The sequence below is a fragment of the Xenopus laevis genome, chromosome 9_10S, assembly GCF_017654675.1.
Source record: "Xenopus laevis strain J_2021 chromosome 9_10S, Xenopus_laevis_v10.1, whole genome shotgun sequence".
Classification (NCBI taxonomy): Eukaryota; Metazoa; Chordata; class Amphibia; order Anura; family Pipidae; genus Xenopus; species Xenopus laevis.
The window spans coordinates 32,157,192-32,181,634 of NC_054388.1; the positions used below are offsets into that span (position 1 = coordinate 32,157,192).

At 41.8% G+C, this 24,443-nt stretch overlaps 1 pseudogene; it reads left to right on the forward strand.

Moving 5' to 3' along the window:
• The first annotated feature begins 17,959 nt into the window (after positions 1 to 17,959).
• The window catches only part of LOC108702738, a 40,280-nt pseudogene continuing 33,796 nt past the window's right edge, over positions 17,960 to 24,443 (forward strand).

The window sequence follows — 24,443 nt, forward strand, 5'->3', positions numbered from 1 at the left end:
GGGCCCCCTTATAAGTTTATTTTAAAAAAGCATTGGTGCCAGGGCCGCCCTTACAAGTAAAAAAAAAAATTGGGGCCCCAAAAAAATATTTTTTAAAAAAAACATTGGAGCCAGGCACCCCCTTACAAGTTACAAAAAATTGGGGACCCAAACATTTATTGTTAAAAAAACATTGGTGCCAGGGCCCACCTTATAAGTTAAAAAAATTGGGGCCCCAAAAAATATTTTTTTTTTAAAAAAAACATTGTCACTAGGGCCCTAGTTAAAAAAAAAATGGGGCCCCAAAAAATACAATTTAAAAAAAAAAATATTGGTGGAAGGGGCCTATAGAATATTAAAATAATACTTTGGTGGCCAGGGGATTAAAAAAAAAAAAACCCTGCCCTCATGTTCATAGATTCTGGATTCGGATCTATACTATTATATATTCAGTGACACGGGTTAATCTTAAGAAAGATCCGATTCAGGCTTTATTGAACCAGAAGATCTCCAATGTTCATAGTAATACAAAGTCCCTAATTACTTTTATGTTCCTTGCTGCGAAAATTACAATAGCCAAACATTGGAAATCGTCTCAGATCCCAATACTGCATTTTAAAGAGAAACTAAATTGGATCATGGTCAATGAAAGGTTAACTAGCATACTTGTGGACAAATATCAAAAATTCAAGGAAATCTGGGAACCATGGTACAGATATTCCTTTCCATTGGCAGAAACCCCTTCTATTCTCTGGTAATCCCCTCTGAATGTAAAGTGTTTATAATCATTAGACAGTACCTGACGTGACCTGAGGTAATGGGCACTTGATACTATTGTTTGGATAAGCATTGGTTTTTTCCTGAGCCGTGAGCCAACGAAAATGAATCCATCTCATCAAGATATTCTACATAGTCAAGGGACCCCGCTGAAGTCGCCAACATCTCTGCTTCACATATACAGTTAAGCATACGTCAACTGTACCATGTCATCTAAAGTTAGTACTATCATTGTTGTAGCTCGTCTCTTTCCCACTTCTGACAGAGTGTCTGGAGGGGGGGAGGATGAGCTCGTTTCATTATCTTTCTCTCTTCTCTGTTTTCCTCTGTTTGAAAATACCTGACGACACTGCTTGATTGTATAACCTTTTTCTTTTCTTGGAAAATCAATAAAAAACTATTGAAAAGAGAAAAAAAAAAAAAAAAACACAAATTGGTGTTCAGTAGAATTGAACTCGTAGCTTCAGGACTTCAACTTCGCCTCCTTTCGTGACTTAGGGTCTTTTCCCACTTCAGGACTTCAATTCGGGCTGTTTTCATGACTTCGGGTCTTTTCGCCACTTCAGGACTTCAATTCGGGCTGTTTTCGTGACTTTGGGTCTTTTCGCCACTTCGGGAGTTCGGCTTTTCGGCACTTCCGCATTTTAGGCTGGCAGCAAAATCTTGGGCGACTGGCAAGAGGGGCCCCGGCTCTTTCTAAACTGAAGCACTGCTTCATGCCCGGGCCCGGGTCACTTGTCCCCCCTGTCCCCCCCTGATGGCGGCCCTGCATACGTGCAAATGGGAACATACGTAAATGGACTTATGCTTGTCTGGAAATCCTTGAAAATAAATCATGCGGTCAGTGGCGTAACTACCGGGGGTGCACAGGGTGCAAGTGAACCAGGGCCCTTGGTTCCTGCACCCCCGGTGGGGCCCCGCCAGGAAAATACTGCTCCTGAATCCCCAGGCTATTCCACGGCCACCTAAGGAGGTCCTTCAGCACGAAGGTCCTTCAGTGTGCAAATAGGCCAATTAGGGAGCTTTAACAGCAGCACTTTCAATTTGCTGTAAAACCTGGAGCGCCCCGTGATTGGCCAGTTTGTATATTGAAGTACTTTGTGCCAAAGAAGTTTTTTTTTCTTTGTCTCTTCTGCTGGCTCCTGTCTGTGTCTCCTGATTCCCCCCCCCCCCGCACAGAACACACAGCTAAACAGAGAGGAAAGGAATCAGCTGACAGCAGCAAGGAACACTATTTTCTTATTCACCTGCTGCTTCCAAAGTAAGATTATGTTGCTTATAATATTTTACTTAGTCAATGGTGCATCACAATGGAAATCTGGGGCTGGGGTTATTTTACATGTTATTTCCAATTTGTCATTTTCCTATGACTTCTGGGGGTATTTATACTTGTAATTGCCACTGTACCATCTTGCTCTGAGTTCTGGGGGTATTTATACATGTAATTGCCACCGTACCATCTTGCTCTGAGTTCTGGGGTATTTATACATGTAATTGCCACTGTATCATCTTGCTCAGAGTTCTGGGGTATTTATACATGTAATTGCCACTGTATCATCTTTCTCAGAGTTCTGGGGGTATATATACATGTAATTGCCACCGTACCATCTTGCTCTGAGTTCTGGGGTATTTATACATGTAATTGCCACCGTACCATCTTGCTCTGAGTTCTGGGGGTATTTATACATGTAATTGCCACTGTATCATCTTGCTCTAAGTTCTGGGGTATTTATACATGTAATTGCCACTGTATCATCTTGCTCAGAGTTCTGGGGTATTTATACATGTAATTGCCACTGTATCATCTTTCTCAGAGTTCTGGGGGTATATATACATGTAATTGCCACCGTACCATCTTGCTCTGAGTTCTGGGGTATTTATACATGTAATTGCCACGTACCATCTTGCTCTGAGTTCTGGGGGTATTTATACATGTAATTGCCACTGTATCATCTTGCTCTGAGTTCTGGTGGTATTTATACATGTAATTGCCACTGTTCCATCTTGCTCTGAGTTCTGGGGTATTTATACATGTAATTGCCACGTACCATCTTGCTCAGAGTTCTGGGGGTATATATACATGTAATTGCCACCGTACCATCTTGCTCTGAGTTCTAGGGTATTTATACATGTAATTGCCACTGTACCATCTTGCTCTGAGTTCTGGGGGATTTATACATGTAATTGCCACTGTACCATCTTGCTCTGAGTTCTGGGGTATTTATACATGTAATTGCCACGTACCATCTTGCTCTGAGTTCTGGGGTATTTATACATGTAATTGCCACTGTATCATCTTGCTCAGAGTTCGGGGGTATTTATACATGGAATTGCCACTATGCCATCTTGCACAATCCCTTGTAGGCTATACGTTGATTGCTACTTTTTTTTTTATTCAGGCTCTCTGCAAATCAATTTATAGTTGCTAGGGTAATGTGGACCCTAGCAAACAGACTGCTCAATCTGCAAACTGAGAGCTGCTGAATAAAAAGCTAAATAATAAAAAACATTGCAAAGTTTCTCAGAATATCCCTCTCTGCAGCATATTAAAGTTAATGTAAAGGTGAATGACCCCTTTAATGCTGCACTGATTAACCCTTGCCATTAACACAGTAAAAATTTATTTCAGATTCTCATGCTTAGATCGTTTGAGAACAGGTATAGGACCTGTTATCCAGAATGCTCATGACCTTGGGGTTTCCGGATAACAGATCTTTCAGTAATTTTGGCTCTACCTTACCTTACCATACCTTAAATCTACTAGAAAATCATGTAAACATTAAATAAACCCAATAATCTGGTTTTGCTTCCAATAAGGATTAATTTTATCTTAGTTGGGATCAAGTACAAGCTACTGTTTTATTATTACAGAGACAAAGGAAAATAATTTTTAAAAAGTTGGATTATTTGATTATAATGGATCCTATAGGAGACAACCTTTCCGTAATTCAGAGCTTTCTGGATAACAGGCAGTGGCGTAACTAGATATTACTGGACCCCACAGGAAATTATTTTTCAGGCCCCCAAAATGTTTAGAGGTTGACTTGTTTCTCCAATATTTATTGAAATTGTATATGAATTATGGCCTCATAGGGCCCCTATACCTCATGGGCCCCCCTGCAGCCGCAGGGTCTGCTTCCTCTATAGTTACGCCTCTGATAACAGGTTTCCGGATCCCATACCTGTACTAAAAGACTAGTTGTCTTTCATAGATTGTGCGCGTGTGTGTGGTGCAGCTAGAACAGGAACATGATTCATACATATATATTTAGGCAGAGATATATTATCATTTTGCCATCCACGAGTGCCACTATTTACTGTCCAAAGCTGCACTGTTTTCATAAGAATAATGTTGCTGTGGACTTAAATGATTGAGAACATACATGAATTTTTATTCTGAATTGGTATATATGTATGTGATGAGCAACCATATTGATCATATTAGTGTTAGCTTTACTGGAACAGTTTAACTGCTCCTATGACATTAGGTCAGTAATGCTGTGTTCCAGCCCAATACACGTGTGTGTGTGTGGGGGGGGGGAGGATTAGGGGGGCCCAGTTGTAAATTTATGTACCAGGGCCCTTAGGGGTCTAGTCATGCCACTGGTGTTTTGGCTGGTGGTATTAGCGAGGGAAAATACACTGTGTATTAGTTAGAGCCCTAGAGGGGCAAGGGATTGGTTTTATTTTACTTCTGCACCTGTTTGCTCACAGAGTCTGGTACTTTGACTAATAAATGGACTTTAACCTGCTAAAGAACTGTCTGTTCATCTGATCCTGCCAGGGGTGCTGCTGCCATGAGGCAAGTTGAGAAACTTGCCTCAGGCGGCAGCAGCACGTAGGTTACCGGGGGAGGCAAAAAAGCTGCTCCTTGTAAATTTTTAAATCAGAATTGTGGCTCTTCTAGTGCAGAGAGTGCAATTGCTCCACTCCGGCTCTTGGAAAGGTAAGGGTCGTAGGGTTTGGGGGGCGGCATCTGAAAGGCCCCCTCAGGTCTAGATCCTGCTCCTGGTGAAAGGCATACTTCATGAGATGATTACAGATGAACACAGAATAATTTTTGTTTGCAATAAATGCTTTAGCACTAATGGACACCAGGTTGCTCTGTAGTACTCCTTTGTTCAACCCAATTAAATCTATGCACAATAAATTAGTACTGTAAATATAAGTCAGATTACTTACTCTACTCTGATAGAGCCAAACTTTTTGGCCATTGCTTGTAGCTAAAAATTTGCATCAATCAAATTTGGCTGCATCCATGTACCGTAAACTATAAGGAAAGCAATTGCAACAATGAACTCATTACCTATATATATTCTGTTTTCATGAACAAGGTAAAGATCCTGTTTCGGCATATGTGCAAATACTGTATAAATGGTCTAAATTGTAAGCGCAACTTGCTTTTCTCAAGGTTAGGAATACCAATGGCTGCCCTTGTTATTAGACACCACAGTGATCACCTGCCATTAGTTGGGAATGATAAACGCTGGAAACAGCACCTCATTAATCAACAAAAAACTGTTATAATGGCTCACCACTGAACTTTTTTTTTTATTATGGGGTTGTTTCTCCTTTAAGAAGTGTACCACCAGTTCAATAAATCATTTAACTGTTTTAAATAACCACTGCCCAATGTTATTTGATCAAGAGTGAATACTGTGTGCCCATATCCAGACCTGGATTTGTGGAAAGGCCACAAAGGTCCTAGGGGTACCTGCTATGTAAATCCGGCCATATATATATATATATATATATATATATATATATATATAGCAACAAAAACCGCACTCAAAGGACTTGTATAAGTGCAAAAAATAATAACCAATTTATTGCGACGTTTCGGCTCCTGTACTTGAGCCTTCTTCAGGTGGTGTGTACAGTGCAAATAACAGCTTATATCAGCTTTTAAACACAAAATGGCGCCAAACTGCACAACCTGTGACGTCATGGGGTCAAATGTGCGTCACTAGCTAAAGTGTATAAAATTATAACATTGGTCGGCCGCTCAATCTAAAGGACTTGCGTCCCTGTAGTGAAGGAATGTGTCCGTGCGTGCTGGGTGAGGCCGATCAGTGCAGGTAATTTAATGCTCACAATGTGCAAGAACATATTCCCCGTTCGTGCTGGATGGAGATCAGTGTGGCTTCACTTACCCTAGAGGAGACAGAGCAGCGAGCGGACGGAACCGCTAAATTATCGCCTTACAGACAGGAGACATTAACCCACTAGTGGCCGTACACACCCACGTCAACCTCTCTACTTGGGCTCAGGTCGCGCCCCCGTTGCCTATGGTATGTACCGATCAGCGGGTCACACTCCCCTTTCTTTGGTTACGCCCCCTGGTCCATGCGCTGCGGGTATTAGCCACGCCAGCATCGGCCTCAGTGTTCCTCTGCGTGATCCAGCTGCGCAATCCAGCCATCAGTGCTGAGAGGCACGAGAGCGCTCAGGTGCTAGACATAGAGTATATTCAAACACTCACAATGCCCGTACCTATTCGCGCTACTCCATTGTATCTCCGCATGTACAAAATGCCCGCACCCATTAGAGCTGCTCCATTGTATCACAGCTTGACAAGCTCGTTTCGTGGCTGTGCACAGAGGAGCGTGGTACAAACCCACGCATAGACCAGAGCCTATAATTGGGAATCACCGCCTTATTGCAGCCCATACTTCGCTCACTTAGTGGGGTGTCTGGCTCCTGGGTATATCATCACTGTCAATAGGCCTACCTGCAGATGTTGCTGTTGCTCCAAACCTCATGGGCTGTCGGAACCTCTCTCTCCCCATCCTGGTGTTTGTGTGTTCATTGTGATACCGTGCAGTGCTAATAAAGATAATAAAGATAAAATAAAAACCAATCTTGTGTTCACAGCACACATAGACGTTACAGTGTCCACGTCATTCTCATTAATATACACAATAATATTATATGATAAATTAACACTGTGTGGCTATTCCATTATGCAGCCACCAATTATGCAAATAGGAAAAACCAAAGCTGGGAGGCTAGACTGTGTGTAAAGGGGGGGGGGAAAAAACGTCCAGGGCAAATAGCCCTATGTGGAAACATGAAATTCTGGAACTGAGAACAGTGTCCAACGACTGTCTAGTTTTTGTTAATAAAACTGAGACATGGGTAAAGTCTCATTTAACCCTTTAGGGGTTAGTGTCTCCAAGGTAAAGATCCACATGCTCTCTTTCCTCAGTAGTAGAAGGTTCCTGTCACCTCCTCGCTTGGGAATCGGCACATGGTCGATGATCATGTGCCTAAACTGAGGGAGCGTATGTTTCATCTTCAGCCAGTGTCTGGGGACTGGTTGATCAGCCTTCCCTGTTGTTAAAGCACTCCTTATGGCACTTCGATGATTGTTCATACGCTCACGGTATGTGGTGGAAGCTTTGCCCACGTAATGAAGTCCACACGGGCACCAAATCATGTAGACCACATGATCGGAGGTACAAGTCACTCTGTGTTGTATCCTATATTTGACCCCTGTCCTCGGGTGTACAAACTGGGAGCCTTGTAGCATCCCTCCGCAAGTGAGGCAGTTAGCACACTTGAAGCATCCTGGTTTCAGTGGTCGGTCCAACCATGTGGTACCTGTTTTCCGGTCCTTAGTCAAATTTTTGACTACTAACATGTCACCTAGATTCCGTCCTCGTCTGTAGGCCATCATTGGGGTCTTTTTGCCAAAGAAAGGTAAGTTAGCATCAGAGTTGACAATTCCCCACCGATCCCTTAGAGCTTTCTTCACATATTGGCTTGTATCTGTCCATTCGGTCACAAAAATAGGATCAGTCCCTTCCTTTGGCAATTTGGATTGTTCTTGTAGTAGGTCATCCTGTTTGTGGAGACATGCCCTCTGAAGCTGTTCCTCAATGAGGGACTTTGAGTACCCTCTGGAAGCAAACTGTTCTGCTAATTCTGTCAGTTGTAATTCCGCATTCTCCCTGCAGGAATTGTTCCTAATGATCCTTAAGAACTGGGAATATAGCACCCCCCGGGACATGTGTGGAGGGTGATGGGACTGTGCTTGTATCAAACTATTCCTATCGGTCGACTTCTTGTATAATGTGGTGTGTAGCCCTTGGTCCTGTATGTAGATACTCACATCTAAGTAATCTATTTTCCGTCCATCAAATGTCATTGTCAGCTATATATAATATAGTCTCCACTCAGCCAGTCACCATAGGGCCCCCCTTATATACATACATACATACATTTATTTTTATATATATATATATATATATATATATATATATATATATATATATATATATATATATATATATATATATATATATATATATATATATATATATTAATTAAACTTGCACTGCATTTATCCTGCCATGTGTTCTGGAAAAATGTTTTAAATAGCCCCCTCCAAAAATACACCCCCCATTGGCTTTACAATAAACAAGCCTCTTGATTTGGGCGGTGGGACAATTCAGGCTGATTATAAGGGGGGCCCTATGGTGACTGGCTGAGTGGAGGCCAGATCAGCACTCAGAGACTAGTTCTCACCTATCTGAATTGCTAAACCTGCAGGATCAACAGGCATACAAGGTCTGAAAAGCTGCCAACTCAGTCTGGAGGGCCGAGTGGTAAGTATGACCTGTGTCCACCAGGGTCATTTATATACAGTATATAAGTTAGGGTATGTAAAGGAGGAGCTAATATGTGGCTTCTCCTCTTCTTGTGAATACAGAGGTACTGAACGCAAATAGCACTATATTCATTGGGCAATGCAGGACTCAGCGGTCCATTTTGAGGTGCTGAATCCTAAGGACATTTTTCTTTGTGAGGAAAAAAGAATGCAAAGTGCCCAACAAAAGTCAAATTATATCTGTCTTTTGCACCCTGCCCTGCACATAGTTAATGACCCCTATTATGCCTGTCTAGGACAGCTGGAATACATATATTTCTATATACCTACACTAACAGGTTAAACAAACTTGCTAGTAAAAATGTATTCTACTGTATCACACTGAAGATTATTGTATCCTAAATAGTGCAAAGCTTCACTCTTTTTTAGCAATTACTTGACAATAGAATTTTGAGGGAATATGCAACAATTCTGGTAAATAAACATTGTGATTTGCTTCTCGTTAGGGTGCCATACACTGCTACCCTGTTACCTGTACCACTTGAGGTTACATAGGTATTGGGAACATTAATATGTGGCTAACAAACTTGTGTAAAGGGGAGAAATGGACCGAAGTTTCTGTTGGCTGCAGGCGTATTTGCAGGGATGGGCTGCACCTCAATGATAAAGGTCATAGGAGACAAATACAGCTTTTAAGAAATGTGGGTAAATGTATTAAAGGATACAAAGTTTGTTACTGATCTATTTATAGCAACCAGCACAGATTCAGGGGAAAACGCTGCCTGAGGCAGCTCCTGCAATGCCGCCCCCCTCCCCGGTTTACCAGTCGGGAGGGGAGGCAGGAACTCTAATGCGGAGAACGCAATTGCGCTCTCTCGCATTAGTAAAGCCGAATTTCCGGTTTTTAAACTCTTACAGGTACCAGGAGCGGCTTTTTCCCGCCCCTGGAAACCTCTCCGGCGTGCCGCCTGAGGCGAGTTTCTCAACTCGCCTCCTTGGCGGCGCGCCCCTGATAGAAACCAACAACAAGTTGTCAGTGGCTGACACAGAATATGTTGAACATTTTGGCAAAATTATTGTGAACAAAGGGCCTGATAGAGTACACCCCAGGGTACTTAGGGAGAATAAACCAGTATTAGCCAGGTCACTGTTTCTAATTTTCTCCCTGTCATCCTGTATGGTACCTATGGATTGGCAGAAAGCTCATGTATTTACATGAAATAGGGTTTATTGTGTTAACTTGGCAATTATAGGCATGTTAGTTGTTAGAAATGTTATAGTGTGCTCATATTCTGTACTAGTGAATGGCATTATAAGTATTAATTAGCATGGATTTATGAAGGACAGATAATATCAACGATGTGGGTGGAGCTTCATGGGAAAATATAAATTGCTCTATGATGAATTGGCCCATACAGATATGTCCCCCGAGGCTCCAAAAGAACCTGCAAAATCTCATCTTGTGCATCATTAACATTTCCGTAAGCCTTTATACAAAGTGTATTAATTCAACGGTTTAATCTAGCTCAGGTTACGGAATTGGGTTACACAACACTGACAACTCACTCATCAGTGAATTCTCGTGAAAGGTGGCAGTCCTGTTTGCAATTGGCTCATTTTGTTCCGTAAATCAACAGTCGCTGCCCTACCTACATACTTAAGGGGATGTTCACATTTTGCTAAGTCCTACCAAAATAGTCCTTTCCAAAATACATTTGGGTAGAATAAGCTGATGAGGTTGAAAGGCACCTTAGGTTACTTTAGGATAAGTGGCAACTTTGGTAGGACTTTGGAATAGGTTAATGTCCAATTTCAAGATAATTTTGAAACTTAACTTAGAAGACTCTTTTTATCCTTTTTTTTTTAGATTTCATATTAAGGTTTCATGTTTCCTTCCAATGCCAATGTTAATCAAGTCCAACCCCTTTAAATGAATGAAAAGCTGTGATAGTTGTAACTCAAGTGTTCATTCTTGATTCACTTTTAGAACCTGAATATCAGATGTTTAGCTAGAGATTCATGGACCCCATCTTGACTGCTTCACTGCACTCAATTAAAAGAAAAAAAAACTGGATGCTTTTGTAATTTCATCCCTCTTTTCCATTATGTGGACTGTTCCCTTCTTATGCAAATTTTTCACCCTCAGTGTAACTGCATGTATTCTAAACCATTGATTCCCCCTATGACCTCATGTTATTACTTATAAAATCCACTGATTTTACTCATGTATCTAAATGCAAAGGATACAAACAATGAAATGATGCACTCATTGCACATTATCAAGAACCACTTGTGTTGTTTGGTGACCCAAAATCCAGGGAGCAAAGCACAGTGGATAGCAGCATTTTGATCATACCGGCAAATACGTTACATAGTTTAAAGAGAGGGATGGATATATGTATATAATACACAAAAGCCATGAATATCTTGTAAATGATATCCTTATAAACTGTGAGTTCTGATGTCATCAGATATAAACGGTGAGTTCTGATGTCATTTCTGTCACATGACTCACTGAAATTTGTGTATTATAACAAATAAAGTACCCCCAGTTGTAAAATATGAGGATAATAGAAGTTACCTTCGGCCTCGTGTTTTTATATGGTCATGAAACTCATCGGGAAATTATAATATTCTTACTATATTTTACAAGAGGGGGTACTTTATTCACTATATAAAGTAAGATAATGCAAATTTACTGGAATAAACTCTTATGAAGGTCCAATTTTGGAGTTGGGAAGGATTTTTTTCTCCATTTGAGGCAAAGTGGAGACTTGAGATAGGTTGTTTACCTTCCTCAGGATAACTAGCAATCAAGCAGGTTTCAAAAAGGTTGAACTTGATGAATGCATGTCCTAATTTAAAGGAGAACTAAACCCTACAAATGAATGTGACTAAAATACCATATTTTATAAACTGAACTTATTGCACCAGCCTAAAGTTTCAGCTTCTTAACAGCAGCAATGATCCAGGACTTCATACTTGTCACAGGGGGTCACCATGTTGGAAAGCATCTGCAACACTCACATGCTCAGTGGGCTCTGAGCAGCTGATGAGAAGCTAAGTTTAGGGGCGGTCGCAAATGTTCAAGCAGAAAATTAGGTTGGCCTGTCATAAAAGCTGATGCTACAGGGCTGATTATTAAATTTCTGTGCTGCTATGTAGTAATTATCTGTATTACTAATCAGTCTTATATTGTGACATTTATATTCTATGTGTACTGTATATTGTGAGTGGGTCCCTAAGTTCAGTAAGTGACAGCAGCACAGAGCATGTGCAGGGAATCAGCAGAAATGAAGATGGCGAGCTACCTGGGCATCTTTAGATGCACAGATCTTTACTGCCAAAGGGCTGTGGTTGCCTTGGGCTGGTACAGAAGCCCAAAACATAATGTACAACATTTCTAGCCTACTTCTTTAATTAAGCTTTAGTTCTCCTTTAAGATCGTCATCTGCTATCCATGTTACTGTGATCAACATGTACAAAAAATGTAATAATCTCAAAGGGAATACAATCCAGTTGTCACATCCTTGTTTACTGTATAATGACCGATTGTAGCCTAGTCATTGCAAAGTGCCACCTGGTCAGTCTAGAGATTATTGTATTCCATTTATGTTTTCTTTTGAAAAGTCTTTAGCAGAGAGAATCCACACCAAATCCTATTATAACTACACTTTGCAACCTTAAACCTCGTTTCGCTAAGTGGATCAGAGAATAGATGCACCTCTCAGCTTAGAACGCAAATGTCACTCTCTCCCTTCAGGCTGCACAGCACACCTCCACTGCACCTCCAGGAATGAAAGCAAAGAAGAGAAAAATTGCACACAATCTGGAAACGAGGGCAAATCCCCTGCTTGGTTATTACTTACAGGATCCACTCGAAAACGATCGCATGGTTTCTCGGATGTGGTGCGGCTTGGTTAACACTTATTTCGGCTGCCTCTTGTTTCACCGCCTCTCAAACGTTGATGCGCTTCCTGGATGCTTCAGTCTCAGCTGCAGTGATTCACTCGTTGCACTCAGCGGGTTTCAAACTTTGTGGAAGAGGAAATCGTTTCAGGCAAAGCAGAGAAAGGGGCTCAATGATATAGTTTAAATTTTATTACAAACAAATTATCCACACTTACTTAGGATAAAAGCTCTCGGCCTAACGCATTTCGTGAGTTATCACTTCATCAGAGGCTAAATTACTTCTCACTAAAAATTTTCAATTATACCCCTCCTCATTGTCTTTGCCAAATTCAATTGGATAAAAGGTATGGTGAGTTCATGAAACAAATAAATTAATTAAGAGTGGTCAAAGTTCATAGAAAATGTCCTTAAAGGGTAGAGAAATTATTTGGACATTATTTCCACCTCTCCAATTACTTATTTTATGTGAGATTCCTATAACTTTCAAACCACTTGGATCATTGTTATGATATTTAGAAAAGGGTTCAGAGACACTAGGGGGCAGATTCATTAAGGGTCGAATTTCGAAGTTAAAAATACTTCGAAATTCGACCCTCGAATTGAAATCCTTCGACTTCGAATATCGAAGTCGAAGGATTTAGCGCTAATCCTGCGATCGATCGATCGAAGGATTTTTCGTTCGATCGAACGATTAAATCCTTCGAATCGAACGATTCGAACGATTTTAATCCAACGATCGAAGGAAAATCCTTCGATCAAAAAAAGGTTAGCAAACCTATGGGGACCTTCCCCATAGGCTAACATTGACTTCGGTAGGTTTTATCTGCCGAAGTAGGGGGTCGAAGTTTTTTTTAAAGGGAAAGTACTTTGACTATCGAATGGTCGAATAGTCGAACGATTTTTACTTCGATTCGTTCGATTTCGTTCGAATTCGAACGAATTTAACCAATTCGATGGTCGAAGTACCCAAAAAATACTTCGAAATTCAAAGTATTTTTCATTCGAATCCTTCACTCGAGCTTAGTGAATGGGCCCCTAGGTGTTTTTAAGCCCTTTTTTATGTTTCTTATATGTTCACCTATATGTGTTTTCCTGGTGGTCCTACCAACATATTGCTTATTGCAAGGGCATTCAAGTAAATAAACTACATTAGAGGTGTCACATGTTATTAGTTTTATTTTATATTGCTTATTAATTTGATTTGATTTAAACTCATAAATACGTCTCTCTTCCTTTTTAAATGTTTTACAAGCTGAACATTGCATGCATCTATAGAATCCTTTACTATTACCTGAAAATGTCTGTTTATTTTCTTTCTTTAGGAAATTAGGGTTCAGGGACTGTCTAAGGGTACTAGGCCGTGTGAAAATGAGGGACGGGTGTTCACCTATTATTCCTTGTAAATCTGTATCCATTTGTAGGACAATGTTTCTTTATTATATTAGTACGTTTGTATCCACCTTTACTAAACTTCGTAATAAATGGTACACTTGGTGAGACTCTTTCTTTTTTCTTAGTTGCCAATAAGTCTGTCCTTTCTAATTTATCTATTCATTTTATTGCATCTGGATAACCCCCAAACTTTAGCCTTTCTCAATAAAGGCATGCTCCATTATCTCACAATTTTTCTGGTAATCTTTTGGGTCTGAACATTTTCTTTTTAATCTTCCAAATTGGCCCCTGGGTATATTATCTAACCACTTTCTATGGTTCCCACTGTCATATGGTATATATATTCTATATAGATGTGTTCTTAGACCATTCACTGTGGTATATATGTTTAAATCCAGAAAATTAATTGATTCCTTACTGGATTCGTGGGTAAATCTCAGATTATGGTCATTAGAGTTTTAAATTACGTATACATTCCTCTAGTAATTCCTCTGTGCCTTTCCATATCATCACACAGTCGTCAATATATCGCCGCCAGGTGGTCAGATGGGTATCCATTTGGAAAAGGGGGTTAATGACAGAATTCTCCCAGTACCCCATGAAAAGGTTGGCTTAGCTCGGGGCGAATTTACTGCCCATAGCTGTGCCATTAACCTGCAGATAAAATACCAAGTTATACCAAAAATAATTATTATTGAGTATGAACCTAATTCTTTCCAAAATAAATTTTCTTTGTGGCGGTAAAATAGTCATCACGTTCTAAATAGAATGAAAATGGCACAGCTATGGGCAGTAAGTTCGCCCCGAGCTAAGCCAACCTTTTCATGAGGAACTGGGAGAATACTGGGAGAACTCCAACTTGCAGTGAAGCAGTGAGGGTTTAAGCACATGGGCAGATTCAGGGAGATTTAGTCGCCTGGCGACTAAACGCCTTTTCTTCTGGCCGACAATCTCCCCAAACTGCCTTCCCATTGCCTTCCACCTACTAAAATGAAAAGACGTCTGCGGCAATGCACTCGCGGCGCTTCGATTTACAAAGTTTAATTGTGAGGCAACTTTGGGCGACTTAGGAAATTGAAGCACCGCAATAACCATGACTTCACAGTGATAAACAAAACATTGGTACTCTCTCTCCGTTCATATTATGTAGTTTCCATTCTTGGCCAAAGGATATAATTAAAGGGCTCTGTGGTAAATTATCATATAGGTTAATATTGTTATACATAGGATAAAGAATTCATTTTATCCCAATTACAATATATATTGGACTTTCTATACTTTTGCTTGGAAAATATAAAAAAGTAATAGCAGTTAATTTACCCTGTGATCAGTATGATTATTGCTGCGGTCAAAAGTTAATTGAAGCCAATAATTTCTCATGGCTTTGAAAAAAACATCGTCATTTGAGCGTAAGATGAATACAGTTTCACCATTCACCACTTTTGACAAATCACACATGAGCCACTCATTCAGATTTTAGGGAATTGACCAGTTTGCTACCTCCTTAAAGGACCAGTAAAATTTAAAGGAAAAAAAAACACCAAGACACGTTTAACTTTAAATTCGCAAAGTTTTTTTTTAAGAAATAAACAGATTCTACGATTGCGCTCCTTTTTAGAAACGGCGACAGGGCAACTATCCATTGTGCGGCGCTCGATTTCTTCTATAGAAGGCAACTTTTTAGAACAAATCGTATCATTATATCAACAGGTGGGGCTATGATGGGGTTCTGGGAGTGTTAATCCCCTGCTTAAAGTATTTTAAACTATAATATACTGTGTAGTCTCACAATTCTTGCCCTCACGACTGATCACAATGTTATTGCACATAAAACACACTCATGTGTTAAGTAACGGTATATGGTTGTAATTGTTTTGCACCATGTTGCAATTTATGTGCTGCATTTAGTTGTATCCACCAGTGTGCCTTATTTTGCTCACTGTGGATACTGTGTAGAAGGAACTCAGGTTGTGTAAAGTAGAATCCAGGTGGTGTGAAGTACAGCTCATGTGGTGTAAAGTCCAACTCAGGTGATAAAGTGACAGTCTCTGCACCTTTATGTATTTATAGTGGCGGAGAAAACACCATGTTTGACACTAGCCTTAATGTCAAGCAGAAGACAAACGCATGACTTCAACTGCTGAAAAGCCTCATTGCCAACAGTGGTATGAATGCTATCAGGGACAATTCTAACCACTCTGCTGCCCTTATGTGGATTTTGTGTTGGCAACCCCCCCTTCCCCCCCCCAAAGTCACCTTCCGATTGCCCAGAGGGGGTCAAGGAGGGTCCATATCACTAGTGCAAAGAGCACGATTGCCCTCTCTCCACTAGATGAAATGAATTTCCAGTTTGATAACCAGAAATGTGTCTCTTAAATTTACCAGGAGAGGTGTTTTGCAAGTTTTTAAGCTCATCTCTTTGGCCCAACTCCCCTGAATGCAATTCACATCTTTTTTGCTAAAGGCAAAATCATAATTCATGATATTTGAGTCAGACTATGTTAGGATAATGAGGCAGCTGCAAATAAATCTGCTTGGTTGAAGGGGTCACCTTTGTTAGGTGGTGACTGCATACCTCTTTAGATTCTAAATTAAGAGCTTACACCTGCCAATTTCTAGTTACTAGAAAGTCCCTTTCCCCAGTTAGGTCATAGTTATACATACATGTGCACACTGGGCACATGTAATCTGCTTTGACCAGGTTGTAAAGGTGATAAAGACTCCAATGGAGGAACCTGAATGACAAAATTAGAGGAAAAGTTTAGTATCGTAGCTGTGTCAACCTAGGTGTGCTTTTGTGGAATGCAGAACACCAGCCATCGTAGAAATGGATTTAAAGCTACTTTTGTTGTGCCTTTATTTGCCCTTCAATTACAAAGCTGCATGAGTATAACTTATTTTGTGCAAAGAACATTGTCTCCATGATGATCAGCATTTGTTCCTCTGAAAAGGAGTTTCCATATTACTTGTCTCCAATATAGTTATTTGATACTTTCCCCAGACAACAGCAGTATCACTATCGTCACCAATGGCACTGAAAGACACAGTTATTATCTGGTATTAATATAATGTCAATATAAATATATGTGTGTGTGTGTAGCACTTTACAGGATTTTTTGCATTATTCCTTGCCTCCACTGAAGCTTAGTATCTAAGGCCCCTAGTAGGCTCAATTAACCTGTCTTTATGTTTTTGAAGTGAGGAAGGAAACGACAGAATGTGGAGGAAACCTATGCAGACACAAAAACTTGAATTTCGGCCCCAGGTGCTGCAAACAGAAGCCACTACCATTTTGGCAATTCCTGCCGACTTGTATACAGGCAATATACAGTGAATGAAGATATTTACCTAAAAATGCCATAATGAACACGTGTTGCGTTTCTAGAAGGTTTTTGAAGCTATTGAAACATGTCAATCATAACTCAGATTTCCAGTCTCTGTGCCTATTAATCTTAGCCAGGCTTTTCCCAGAAAACTCCCTTGGGTTCTGGGGGTAACATGCCATCTGATATCTCAGGGGTTAAGGAATGGAGGGGCTGAGTGACAGTAGTAAAGATGAGCTTTAGGCGTGCCAGAATGACAGCATGCACTGGATTGGGGAGTAGACAGACAGCTGTGGGACAGAGAGAAGTTTCAGTTCAACACTGTAAGAACTCGATACCTAATCTGTGCAACACAGTGTGACTTTAAAAGCAACGCCATGTAAATAAACTTTTTCTATTTTCTATTCCACATGTACTATAGTCTTTTTTGTATTACACAGCCATAAAAGATAATTGTTTGGCTTTCACACGTTGTACCGTCCCTGTCGTTAGATGAATTTGTTTCACTGGAGATAATGAGCTCTGCATAAACAATCCCTCCCATCACCCAGATGTTGTGACAATGGAATCCGTGCAAAATCATTGCTCTTATATCTGTAAGGGCAGAAGCCCAGATCCTGTGTCTGTTTGCTGTAAGCTGTTACCTAGCAACCAGCTATTCAGTGCAGTAGGAAGTGACACAATAGCTAGTGAGTGGCTGGCAGGAAGAGGAAGTCACAGAGACTGGCAAAAGAAGAAAGCCTGGCATAGAGAGCCGCATGGTGGACAGAGAAGGAAGCAAGAGAGCTGCTGGTGGGCCCAGAGAGCTGAGAGGCTGCACCAAAAGTATTTATTTGGATCGGGTTGGCACAGGGAAGCCACATACTGTGCCTGGAATGACAGAGAGTGTGAAAGGAATCCAGACTGGAGGAACAACCAGCAGGAGATTCCTATCTGAGCATCCAAAGGGGCTGGTAATCGCACTGTATGTCTGAATGTGTTGGATTCACCTGGAGAGAGCTCTAAAGTATTCCAAAGAGGATTTGTGAGTATCCTGGTTAAAGGAACAGTACTCAAAAGAGGCGCTGAAGAATAAAGAGACTGTGTATTAAAGGACTTTGCTTTTATTAGTTAGGCAGACTGTTTTGCGCTAGCCAGTTAGTTAGTGAGTCTTTATTGCCACCGGTTAGGAGTGCTGCATGTACTAGTTGGCCATTTACTTTAGATAAACCGTTATTTAGTTTAAAGGAAAACTATACCCCTCAAACAATGTAGGTCTCTAAAAAAAGATTGCATAAGCAGCTCATATCTAAAACCCTGCTTCATGTAAATAAACCATTTTCATAATAATATACTCTTTTCGTAGTATGTGCCATTGGGTAATCATAAATAGAAAGCTGCCATTTTAGAAAACAAGGCCCACCCCCTGGGATCGTATGATTCATGGTGCACACAAACAAACCAAACAAACAAACAAACTATATTTGTTAGGTCACATGAACCAATTAACAGACAGAGTTCTGTCTTTTGCTTCCACACTTCTTCCAGTCCTGGTCAGGTGATCTCTGAGGCAGTACACAGACTATCACAAAATGGTGGTTCAAGGCAAGAGATGTAAAAGGGCAATATTTACTTAAATATATATATACCAGTTTGATAAGATTCTTTAATATACCACTTTATTTGATATAAACTGTCTGTTGCTCAAGTATTAATTTTTGGGGTATAGTTTTCCTTTAACCAATAGTGTGTGTGTAATTACTGTATTCCAAGTGGGGCCAACCTTAGGTACATTCCCGGATCCCACTAGGTGGAGGCACTGCGCTAGTAAGTACCAGGTACCCCGTCTCTCCCCATAGCACTGCGGAGAGGCTCAGGTTTGTCCCGTACCATCAGGTGTCGAAAGGGTTACAACTGTTTTGGCTTACAGACTAATCTAGTATTCAGGGAGTTTATCCATTCACTGGTAATTTGGTTATCTAGCTTGGTAGAACCACTTAGTAAGAAACACAGAATGACGTGAGTTCCCCTATTTTTTCCTGTTTCAAGAAATAAAACCCCAAGCAATAAAAAACATCAAATTCGGGGGGCGTGGCCATGACGTTGACCTAAGGAGACGCAGATTTCCAGTGCTCCGTAGCCGATGGTCCCTTATAGCAAGAAATTGAGCATTTTACCCGCTGATTTTGGCTATTATTTTCCGCTAGGCTTCCCTGACTATGACTCGAGGCGGTAAATCGAAAAAAACGGCTCCTGTGAGCAAAGATTCGCTCCAACAGACGCCGAGACAGCGGGCAGGTACGGCATCCAAAATGGCCGACGATTCCCCTACCACTCCTCGGGCCTCTCCTCGGGCAGACTGGGAATCGGACCACGTGGAATCGGAACCGGAGACTTCCGCAACTTACTCTGGTGACGCGGTATTAATTTCCAGATTTAAGCAGCTTTTGCACACCGAGTTATCGGCGGTCGCCACCAAGATCACTGACCACGTGACGCAGGAACTGCGCGATCTTGGTAATAGAACGGCGGCAGTGGAGGACAAGGTTGATGAGGTCCTGCTCACGGTCAATTCCCACGATTTACAGATTGCCAAGCTCCAACAACAGCTGCGGGACCTCCAAGACCAGATGGAGGACTCTGAAAATCGGTCTCGGAGGAATAATATTAGAATCAGAGGCCTCCCAGACACGGTCCAGGACCTGCACCTTGAAATTCCACTGCTTCTCTCGGAACTTCTCCCAGATGTTTCCCCAGACCACCTCATCCTGGATAGGGTTCATAGAGCCCTAGGACCCCGACAACAGGGGGCCCCACCCAAAGATGTCATCGCCAGGATGCATTATTTTACTTCCAAGGAAGCGGTCATGATGGCTTCCAGAGCCGCTGCGCAATTGGAATACAAAGGCCACAAATATTCTATCTACGCTGATTTAGCTGCAGCCACGATCCAGCGGAGGAAATCGATGAAACCTGTTACTGCCCTTCTGCTTACTCACCGGATCAGGTACAGATGGGGTTACCCGTTTAAGTTGACTTTTACATTTCAAAATCGGCAGCACTCCGTCACCAACCCACAAGACGGCATGCAGCTTCTCCACCGCCTGCATCTAGCAGACCCCCCGCCTGCCTCTCGGAACTCTCCATCCCCACCTCAGGGCTCTGGTGGTCCCCCGATTGCACCCCTCTGGAATGCCAGCCCTGCCCGGGACACTTGAGTGACTTTTGTTATGGGTAATATATATCCTTTATTCTACCATGCTGGGACCGTCCGGTCGGTGCCCCCCCCATAAACAGGCCTACTTGTCACCTTCCCTGGCTTGCCAGGGAGTCCTGTTTACTTATGTCGGCACTCCTACTTATAGTGCCTTTTGTACAGAGTTATGTTGATGTTTATTCAGTTATTGTTTTACCTCATATTCTTGAACTGAGTACCTATATTTTACTGCACTTTCTATCTGCTATCCTGCTAGGAAAATGGCATTATTTTGTGTATCTCATAACGTAAAGGGATTTAACTCCCCGCTGAAACGGTCTAAAGCTTTCAGACAGTATAACCAAATGAAAGCGGACCTGCTCTTTTTACAGGAGACCTATTTCTCTAGATCCTCCTTTCCGAAATACTTTCATCATGCTTACCGCAGGGTGTACCTTGCCTCTTCTGAGACCAAACATGGGGGGGTTGCCATATGTGTCCATAATAGAGTTAATTTCCGTTTGGACTCGGCCAAAGCTGACCTAGAAGGGAGATATTTGATCCTTAATGGTTACATACAGGATTCATTGGTAACGTTGGCAGTGGTGTACGGTCCTAATGATAACCAGAAAAATTTCTATAACAAATTTTTCCCCCTCTTAGAGGAATTCAGCAGCGGTCCCATTTTGCTGGGAGGGGACTTTAATGAGGTTGCTCACCCCGTTAATGACAGACTAACTACTGCTACCTCACACTTTGCTAACTCCAGGAAACCGCACTATTTTGCTAAACTGTTAGAAAGGAATAGGCTGGTTGATGTTTGGCGTGAATGCCATCCCCGACTCAGGGACTATACTTATTTCTCCCCCCCTCATAACTCAAATTCCAGGATAGATATGTTTGTCTTAGATCAGAAGTTGCTGCCTCAAGTCGCTCAGTCTAATATCCGTTCTTGCGTTTGGTCTGATCACTCCCTAGTTACTTTGCATCTTTCCAATATAGTGGATAGACCCTCTACCTACCGCTGGAGACTGGACGACAGTATGCTGTCTGACCCCCAGATAAAAGATACCATAGAAAATGAATTGAAACAATATTTCCTACTTAATGACACCTCTGAAGTTTCCAGCCCCACATTATGGTCTGCCCACAAGGCCTACATTAGAGGCATATTTATACAAACGAAGGCGAGACTGACTAGGGCTCGTAACAAAAAACTATCTGACCTCTCCCTCCTTTTGCAAACCAAAGAGGACTTGCTCAAACTTGCCCCTCAAGATGGCCCACTTAGAAAACAAGTTGACTTAATACGTACAGAAATAAACCTGTTATTCACTGAACGGGATGTCAGGAAACTGCAATGGGTGAAACAGAAATTTTTCCATAAGGCCAACAAGGCTGACACCATGCTAGCTCGTAGATTGTCCAATAAGTTCCTACAATCCCCTTTTACCCAGATTAGAAATAGCAAGGGCCAGCTAACGGCCAACCCGGTCAAAATAGTTGAAGAATTTAGCTCCTTTTACCAATCTCTTTACCAAACGCGAACCTTGCAGGAAGCGACTATAGACTCTTTTTTAGAGAATCTGGCTATCCCCTCTCTCTCCCACACCCAGAAGGAGTCCCTAATATCCCCAATTGATCCACAGGAGATTCTGGAGGCAATAAAAGCGCTGAAATTAAAAAAATCCCCGGGTCCAGATGGTCTCACCGGGAAATATTATAAGACATTTGGCCCCCTTTTGGTCCCAAGATTGCTTAAATTATTCAATGATATTCAACTTGGCCTCCACAAATTCCATCCCGAATCTCTGGCCTCGCACATTGCAGTGATTCCCAAACCCGATAAAGACCACTCCGTTTGCAAAAATTTTCGGCCCATCTCCGTTTTGAACCTAGACATTAAATTGCTAGCAAAGATTATGGCTTCAAGATTGAATGTTTTCCTAGGCCAGCTGATCCACAAAGACCAATCGGGCTTTATTCCGAAACGACAGGTGACTGATAATACCCGCAGATTAATTAATCTTCTACACATAGCTAAATCTACCGCGATCCCCTCCATGCTTCTCTCGTTAGATCTGGAGAAAGCTTTTGATACGGTCTCATGGCTATATTTGCGTAAAACCCTTTCGCAGTATGGCTTTCCCGAGCCCTTTCTCAATGTAATCTTAGCTCTCTATGATACTCCTACGGCACAAGTTCAGCATATGGGCTTCCTCTCCTCTAAATTTTCGATAGGCCGGGGCACACGGCAGGGGTGCCCTTTGTCCCCCCTCCTGTTTGCCCTTGCCATCGAACCCCTTGCCATTTCGATTCGATCACATCCCCAAATTTCCGGAGTCAGAGTGGGAGATATTGATTATAAATGTGTACTGTATGCTGATGATATTTTGCTTTCCATTTCTAAACCAATGACTTCTCTCCCGTTCCTGTACGATTTGCTACAGTCATTTGAGGTAGTCTCTGGACTTAAGGTGAATGCCACCAAAACAGAAGCCTTAAATATCAATCTTCCCCCCAGTTTACTAAAGCTACTTGAAATTAACTTCCAACTCCAATGGCAGCCGCATAAGCTAAAATATCTTGGAGTGGAATTACACCGGGACTATGATTCGCTCTCACGGGCTAATTACAACGCAATTTTCTATAGGATATTACGCTCACTGCGGTCATGGAGCAATCTCAAGCTTTCCTGGATGGGCAGGATCAATGCCCTCAAAATGTCGGCTTTACCTCACCTACTGTACCTGTTTCGGACCCTTCCGGTCTCCCCCCCTACGGGAATGTTGAACTCTCTACAAAAGCATATGAATAAATTTGTGTGGGACGGTAAAAGGGCACGGTTAAAATTTTCAACGGCTGCTAGACACCGCTCCAAAGGGGGGTTGGGTATCCCTGATCTGCGGAAATATTATACTGCTGCCCAAGTTGATCAGTTGCTCCATTGGCATGACTCCCCAGACATTCCGATCTGGGCCACTATTGAGCAGGATACCCTCCCTGTGGGATCTTTACATAACCTACTGTGGTCTACTCCTCCCCCCAAGCGAGGCGGCTACAGTCCGGTTGTCTCACACTCCTTGAGAGTTTGGAAGTCTGTTCCCCTTTCGCACAAGTTATTTTCCCCCCATAAACCGGTGGTCAACTTTAGCCTCAACACGGAGTTCTTGCCGGGGGCTGGGAAGGGGTCTTTTCAGTGGTGGAAACTGAACGACCTCCACAGCATACATGCTTTGACCAAAACCGGCCAACTACTGTCGTGGAAACAGTTGCAGGACTCTTACCAAGCCCCACAGTCTGAATACTTCCGATACCTACAACTCAGAAGTTATATATTTTCCCTCTGGCCTGACAAAAAATTTCCTAATCCCACCTTGTTTGAGAAAATGTGTTTACAAATACTCCCACGGGAGAAGGCTCTTTCTGCGCTCTATGACCACTTGATTCATCTGGTTCCTCTTAAGGACCTCCGTTTTATTCAACTGTGGGAAAAGGATTTGCGTATCTGTATGGAGACAGATCAATGGCTTGATATCATTAACGACAACATACATTGTTCTGTGAACATTTCCATTCAGGAAACCTCCCAAAAGGTTCTTCACCAATGGTATTTGGTCCCCTCTACATTGGCCAGGTGGTACCCTGCTTGCTCCCCCCTATGCTTTCGGAACTGTGGCCTCCATGGTTCGTTTCTCCATGTGTGGTGGGAATGCCCCAAAGCAGTCCGATTCTGGATTCGAATATACACGATGATTACAAATGTGACAGGACTTTCGCTTAAAAAAGACCCGGGGGAAGCATTGATCAATAAGAGAATCCCAAGGACTAACAAGTTCATCAGGAAATTATTAACACATATTTTCTCTGCCTCCAAGCAGGTCATTGCTGCAGCTTGGAAGTCTCCTATCCTGGACTTTCCTGAGGTTAAAAGGAGGCTGGACAACGTCCTAATCCTTGAGAAATTGACTAGCTACACGAACGGTTCGCAGAAGTCTTTTCACAAAATCTGGTCCCCCTGGTTATCTTACCGAAATATTTCCTCAACCTAATTTTTTTTTGCATGTCCTCCCACTCTGGCTCCGGGGAATCCCTAAATTTTCTTGTCCTATGCTGTCCCAGTTAGTGCAGAGATGTTGACAGTACTCACAAGTGTTATAGGCAACTGTTTATTCAGTTCTTGGTTTATTTTTGCTTATTTCTTTTCTTTTCCTCCTTTTTCTGTTTCTTTTCCTTTTCTTTTTGTTTAAATTTTCTTGTCAGCTACTTGGGC